Consider the following 7472-nt stretch of genomic DNA (forward strand, 5'->3'; position numbering starts at 1 on the left):
GCGGATTTCCTGTCCAGAGCTCTCCGCTTATCTGTAGCTGTCACACACACATAACAGGAAGCCTTGCACTTTCTCATCCTGTTAACACAAACAAAGACTTTTTTTTTTTTCTTTCTTTCTTTGTGAATTTCAGGCGGTATCAACGTGTTTAGAAAGGACTTAAGATGCCTCTGCATGTGAGAAGATTACAAGTGACAGGGAGGGCCTGCTTCCCACCCTGAAACCAGCCCTTTGCTCTTATCCAGGCTGGCTGGTTGCAGCGATAGGTGCACCACATGGCTATCAGGTCACCTCTGGCAGCCTGGGCAGCTGAGGGGAAGAGGGTATTATTTGAAATTTATTTTTTCCAGGTATGTGGTAACTAATCATGGAGCTGTTTGTTTTATTTTGTTGTTGTTGTTGTTTTATTATATGGTCACATATTCAGATAAGCCTTCCAGGTGGCTGTTTCTGTCCATCATGACATGCTAGCTGACAAACATCAGATAACTTCTTTAAGGTAAAATCAGTGTAACTCTCTGCAGAACACGAAGCAGTATCAAAAAGCTCCCAGCTGAGGGTCTTCAGGCCATGCTGCCAGGCACAGTGATGTCTCTCGTGGGTCTGTGCAGCCAGTGCCATGCCACCAGTTCTGGGTAGCAGTGGAAGCTAAAGGGGAGAACCCAGGGAGCAGTGGATGTGCTCATCCCCATCGTCCCCGCTGCTAGAGGCAGCTGGAGTCACATCTGTATTGAACTCGCAGCCCCCAGGATGAAGGTGGGTGGTGGGGGGACCGCAGGGCAAGCACTTGGCTGTGGGGATGCCACAGGGGAGCGCCAGGGTTAACCCATGAGAACATGGCTCAAGTTTTCCCTTCAACATAAGACTGAATTGGATCAGACGTCACCTAACTAAGCTGACCCATAAACACAAGCTGACTGAAATAATAAGCCACACAGCCTATTGAAAGTAACAGGGTAAATCCCTTGGCAAGCTCGGGAAGCTCTCACACCAGAGGGTTAGAAAATCACCCCCGCAAAGAGGAATACAGGGCTAACCTCTAACCCTGCTAGCCTGAGTGCCAGCAGACCTTGCCTTTGTGATACTCACTTCTAGGAATCCTGGTTTGGCCTGTCCTCAGGTTTTAATTGTGTGTTTGGTTTCCTCTTTTGTCTTCCAGTTTGTATAGCTGAACTAACAGTGTTAGGGGGAGCTCAGCATAGAAGAGGGAGGTGAAAGCAGCAGTCAGAGAGGGCTGGATTCAGGCAGTTTTTGTGTGTGATCAAGAGGAAGGAAAGTGAGAAATCTCCTGCCAGCCTTACCCTATTTCCTTGTAATATGTTTTTCTTCATTTTGTGTAGTCAATGCATAGCTTTGGCATTTGTCTTTCCCAGCTGATGTAAATGTGTTCCTGCTGCCTTTCGTGCTAACTGCTGGTAATGAATGCATCCTTTTTTAAGCTACTCCCATCTTCCCTCCAAATACTGATCCGGGAATACAATAAGGCAGTGAACAAGGCCTCTGAGAAATAACAGGTGTGGTTTTGAAGTCACAATATTTTAACCCTGTCTTGGGTTAGGTTCTCATTGTTTATCATCATGACTTTTGACCTTAGGGAATTCATCTTATCAGGCCTTTCTCTGCGGGTGCGAAACTTCATATTTTCTTTATCAGTTTAAGTGAAAGCTGAGATTCAGCAGCAATCACTTGATTCCAGTTGCTGAAGCTTTAAACAAAGCATTAAAAGTTGCAAAAGTTACAGTAAGATTGTGTTAGGTGTGAGTACTGGGAACGGAAACCTTGCAGTAAATAGGTCGGTCGACAGCTGTGGTATTGTCAGCATGCTGCTCATTAACTGCACTGTGGAAAGGCTTCTTGGCTCTTTAAGCAAGTGTTGACTAGTACTAGCACTGATCACTATCTGCAGTCTGTCTCCTGTGTGTTGCCAACCAAGTGATCTATTTTTAACCCTTAAAATTCTGTTGTTGTTGGTTTTTCTGCCAAGCACCTCCCCTCCTTCCTTTTTCTGTTTGTTTTTATAGGGCTGCCTGGTGTTTACAGAATCCCTTGCTCAGGGATTAATCTGCAAACGTAGGAGCTTGTTTCAGTATTTGGACAAGAACCAGGGCAGCACTGAGGTGAAGTTGTGTTTTTGCAAGTAGAAGAGAACACATCATCCGGGAGCTGCTTGCCCGAGCCGTTCCATCACACAAGTCCGCAGCAGCAACATGTTATTTAGTCCTGGGGCAAATCCAGGTTGTTACTTCTTGGTAGCAGCTTCCAAAAACATGCTTCTTTTTGGCCTTTAGAAACTTGTTCTGGCTGCAGTCCTACTGTTTTCATTAAATAATTACCTGCTAGCTAAAAGAACCACCTAATGTGGTAAGAGCTGAAGGCTTGTCTGTTCTTGAGGTGTTTGTCTATTGTCTTTGGTTTACACATATTGAATTACCTGTGTTGATTCTATGCCAGCTTGAGAAAACTGGTTGGAATTACTGGCTAGATAACGTACTCATGACTTCTTTTGCATAGTAAGTTTACAGAGCGATGTAACATCACAGATTACTGCTGGTGTGTATGTGTCTGGTTTTTGTACATGCTTCACCAGCTATATGCAGAGACTACTTTGTGTCCTGTGCTGATCTTCTTACCTTTGCATTCTCTGTTGCCCATTGATCATGCTTTTTGCTTAAATGTTGACCTGCAGCCAACACCAGACAGAATTCAGCTGTCTGCTGAAAGCAGCATCTCATCGCTGTGGCATTTCAGTACTGTAAAGCTGGACTGTGCCAGGTGTATCTGCCTAGACTGGCCAGGAATCCTGGTTCCCATCTTGGAAAGTGAAAGACTCAGGGAGTCCCTGGGAAGAGGCATTTCTGTAAGGATCTACATGGGGCTATGATTAAAAAGAGAGACAGAAGTCACATCTGGGACACTCACCATGAATGAATCAACAACAAGGAGCTGAGACACTCTTAAAGCAAAGGCAGAAACAAAGAAGCAGCTTCCTGACAATTCTTGCTATGTGTTTTGCTTCTCACAGTCCCTGTACAGAGACTTGATGAACTTAGCAAGCCTGAGAGGGACCAAGAGGAAAGAGGCACATGCCTCAATGCCACCCAGCAACATATTGGCAGCTGCATCTTCAGATCTTAGCATACTTCCTAATCGATGTGGGAGGGAGCATTCTTTCGTCTGAGGTTGCCCGTTGAAAGATACGAGCCTCCAACATGAGCAGGAGAGGAGTCTTGGGAAGTTGGAGAGTCCTATCTGAAGTCCCAGCACTGTAATCACTTCCACTGTGCTGCCCAATAAATACCACAGAAAAAGCCTACAATGCACAGGACCCTTCTGGGCGCACAGAGCCATTGGGAATACTGACTGCTTAATGCAGAGGTGGTTCCTGTTTGTGGAAGCAGAGATGAGAACTGCACACATGCCAGGGTTCATCTAACCAGGCCCTATTTTCCAGCACAGTGCAAAGTAAGATCGCCCAGGCCTGAGATAATCTTATCAACCCTGGAAAGTTGCTGGATTCTTTGTTTGTATTTCCAATACATTGGGATAATGCTCACTACCTTAAAATAACATCCTTATTTTAGCTATTAGGAAATAAATGTGATTTTTTTTTAATATACATCCAAAATTTGTGGACCTAATTTTCTATAAACTGCAAGCTGGCATCTTTGTTTTGATCACAGTTGTCCTCCCTCTTCTGCATCAGCATCACCTTCCATTTCAAAACCCCCTCTTTGAGCCTTCTCATATCCCTGCCTCTGGGCATGTGCAGTTGCTCCAAGTTAGCACACCGTCCTTGTATTTTATGTCACCGGGATGTTTCTGCAAGAACTGCTGCCTCCATTTTTTGTTTTCCTAGGAACAGTGTGGTGGACAGGCATTGTGTTAAGGATGAGTGACACCAAACTGTGCTATCACCTTGTATAGAGGAGAGGTCCCAGTAGAGCCAAACAGAAAATGCCAGTTCATTTGGACTTACTACTCTGGTTGTTGTCCTAATCATATTGTTCCCCTTTGTGTTATTGGCTATAGAGGTCCTTAACCCTCATGTATAGATGGCCAGTAAAGCCTGAGAAATCTTTTATCCCCTTCTCACAGGCTTTTGAGGGAGTGGTAGAGGAAGACTACTATTAAATAAAGTGCTTATTCTGTTTGAAGAAGCTGAACTGCGGTCTGGGGGTGCAGTATGGTCACTCCCAAAGCTGCAGGCGGAACAAGCTGAGACACCATTTAACACTGTATTTTAAGACCTTACAGCCCAAGATGAGATGCACCTAAATGAAACTGGAAGGACTGGAGACTAGGAATGAGGCTGAGGGTAAGACTCAAAAGAAATGCTGTAGGTGTGGGCTATGGGAGCTGATGAGTGCTGTTGCCAGCCTTCCCCATTCACAATAGTCTTTTCCTTCTCCATGGAAGAAGGATAGTCTTTCCTCAACACCTTAACACTACTACAGGTTTTTAATGAGAACAGGAAAGCCCTTCCTCTTTTCACTCTCAAGAATTTAGTCTTTGAAACAGAAAAGCAGCAATTATTTCCATTCCCTGTTTTATGCAAACAGGGAAAGAAATGTGATTCTTCTAGTTAGTTTCTCACTAAAAGAGAGGAAAATATCCCATTTGCTCTTAACTTAGTCCTGAATTGCTCTTGAAAAGATTTTGCCGGCATTACTCACAAAGAGGTTTTGTCATCAGCATTGAACTCCCTCCTGCTTTAGTTTATGTAAGTAACAAGATGCTTGGGTCACTTGTCTAATGCTGGCTGCTATGCTGCCCATTTGAATTTAAAAGCATCTTCTCTGTAGTATTAGTTAATGGCCATTTATGCGCAAATAATTCTCCCTCTAAGTAAATTACACCTTTGCTCTCTGTAAGTGGTCACAAGGGACTGTACCCATTAGAGAAGAAGTAGAGGCCTGTGGTGCTCAGTGACATTTCAATCTCCTATTCCTTGGGCACCTCCATCTTCTGCTACAGACAGGCTCTGGTGTTCAGAGTGCCCAGGTAAGAAACCCAGCCCTGGAAGGAAGAAAAAGTGCTATGGTTCAGGCACTCGTGTCACGGCTTGATAAAAACATGATTACAACAGTACCACTTGAAATGAAGGGAAGCTGTTCTGAATAGCAAGGGCTGGGAAATGCACGAAACTGCCACTGACAGTGAGTTACACGGAGGGCTGTGCTACAGCGTGTGCTTGATGTCGATGAGGTAAGGACATCGGTTGGGCTGAAACTGCAGTTCTTGAGTCCATTCACAGAGTATGTGAAGTGGCCTGGTGAAATGCTGAAGGTGTGACCCCAGAGCATGGGAAATAAACCCAGTTTCAGGTTTTGTTGAAGTCTGAAGCAGTGCTGGCTTTATTTTTCATTAAGGCTTGTCTATCGCAGCCAGTTTTGTGCTCACATACCTAACTGATGAGTTCGCACTGGACTGGAGTTCACACTAAGGAGCGAAGCTCCAGAGCTGTGACTGAATTTTGCTTTGGTTTTATGACTGCCCGAAGCTTAGAAGTGCTGGCCCCAGAATCAGTGTGGTCCTTACATTCTTCACAATGTTTGTACCACAGATTTCTTCTTCAGGTTGTAAAAGCTCTCGACCTACTATTTGGGAAGGTCTTAAGAGGAAAAGCCAGTGTGCTGGTCTGTGTGCTCTGTGGACATAGAAAAGCAGCCTGTCCTTCCTAGCCTCACGCTGCTTTGTTCACCTCTCTGCAGGGCTAAAAGGATAGCAGACTGGAAACCCTTATGGACCCAAAGCAAAAAAACAGTGTTCAAGTGAAGCCAGATCTAAACGTGATGAAGCCAAATGAGATTTTTTGCCACAGACAGTAACAGAGGAAGGGTGCGGGACACCTTACAAAAGGGAGCTGCCATTTTGTGTGATGCTCACAGCAGCTCACAGAATTCACTTCTTTTGACCCCTGTCCAAGGTGGTTCCCACTGCTGGCTGATGAGGTGCCTCTTACAAGTTTCTCTCATTATCCAAAAATACGGATGGTGTTGCCAACTATTACTACTGTTGGAACACAGGGGTTTTTCACTGGAAAACCAAAATTTGTGTAATTAATTCTTGGGTCTCATTTTCTGACACAATGAAGGGCAGAATCAGTTAGCTGCCTGGCAGCCACTTGCTGAAAGAAGCAGAAATTTACATATTTTCCATAGATAAATATATAAACGTTGGTCAAATTGCAATTTGACTTAGTGCACCCCCACATGTGCTGTCCTGTACAAAATCAGTGTATATATTCGTCTTGTTTCCAGTTATTTTTTAACCCCAGAGCTATTTTGTTTAGCTTACAGTTGCGGTTTACACTTTCAGCTTGATGGTGAGAAAAATGGTGAAGGCTTGATGAACTTGAACATGAGCTCAAAAATATCAATTACAGCACTCAGCTAGTTCCGCATCGCTCTTATAGCAGCTGAAGTTTCATTTCAGCAAGTTTTAAAATACTGTTAATTATTTTATTTTATTTTATTTTATTTTATTTATTTTTTTGCAATTTCTTTTGCAAGAAATCTCAATGTCTGTTAAACTGGTCTTCAGGCAGTGTTATCAGACAGCTTTCAAGACAATTCTGCAGTAGTTATGCACAGGAGGGCTCTGTAGCCCCCTTCATTCCTTCCCAGCTTCCAGCTACCTGCAGCCAGTGAGGGAACTGAGATGCCAGACTGCCAGTAGAGTAGCTGAGCTGACAGAAAAAAAATAGCAGCCTGAGCAGGGATTCTGCTATAGAAATGCACAACCAGGTAATTATTACCCGTAGCAAACATTGTTACTGCATTTTACATAATGGAATTATGAATGAGCTAAAGTTAGAAACAGTGTAGGTGAATTGTTAATATCCTTATGCAAATATAGATGCTGCATGAAGTACAGTGATCTAAAACACACAAAGCAGAAGTGCTGAAGAAGTTGTAGGATGTCCTGACAAGGAAAGGAAATTATCCGAGCATCCAGCTGCCTGCATGCTGGATTGGACGGTGCTACACTTAGCAGCCTGCACATTTGTTAGTTGTTTTTAAAGCCGGTGCGAGTGATCTGGGTTTAATCCGGATCGTGGTTTAATCCAGGTCACTAGCTGCAGCCTTCTGTCTGGGAGCACAGCACATTCCAGGCAGCGCGGCCAGAGAGGAGCACCCCAATTTCCTGGCCCTGTGTGGCACAAACCAGCAGTCCCCCTGTGCCAGGAGAAGTGTGGGGCAAGGTGTGCCTGTGGGAGCTCACGGGCTGCTGGCTGGCAGGGCCCACGTGCCCAGCAAGCCTGTTGCGTGGCGGCTGCAGGCCTCGAGGGCTGGCAGGAGCTGGGGCCTCGGGAGACGCTACGAGAGCTATCCGGGGCTGTGCGACACACCAGGGAAGCCACTGGAATGTAGGGCATTGGGACAGCTGCACGAGGCCAGGCCAGCGGCTCAGGCAGGCTGCAAGGCTTTGGTTTGGAAACCATGACAGATACTTATGCTGGCTGCTGTCAG

The sequence above is a fragment of the Aythya marila genome (assembly GCF_965140915.1).
Source record: "Aythya marila genome assembly, chromosome: 9".
In the NCBI taxonomy this organism is placed as follows: Eukaryota; Metazoa; Chordata; class Aves; order Anseriformes; family Anatidae; genus Aythya; species Aythya marila.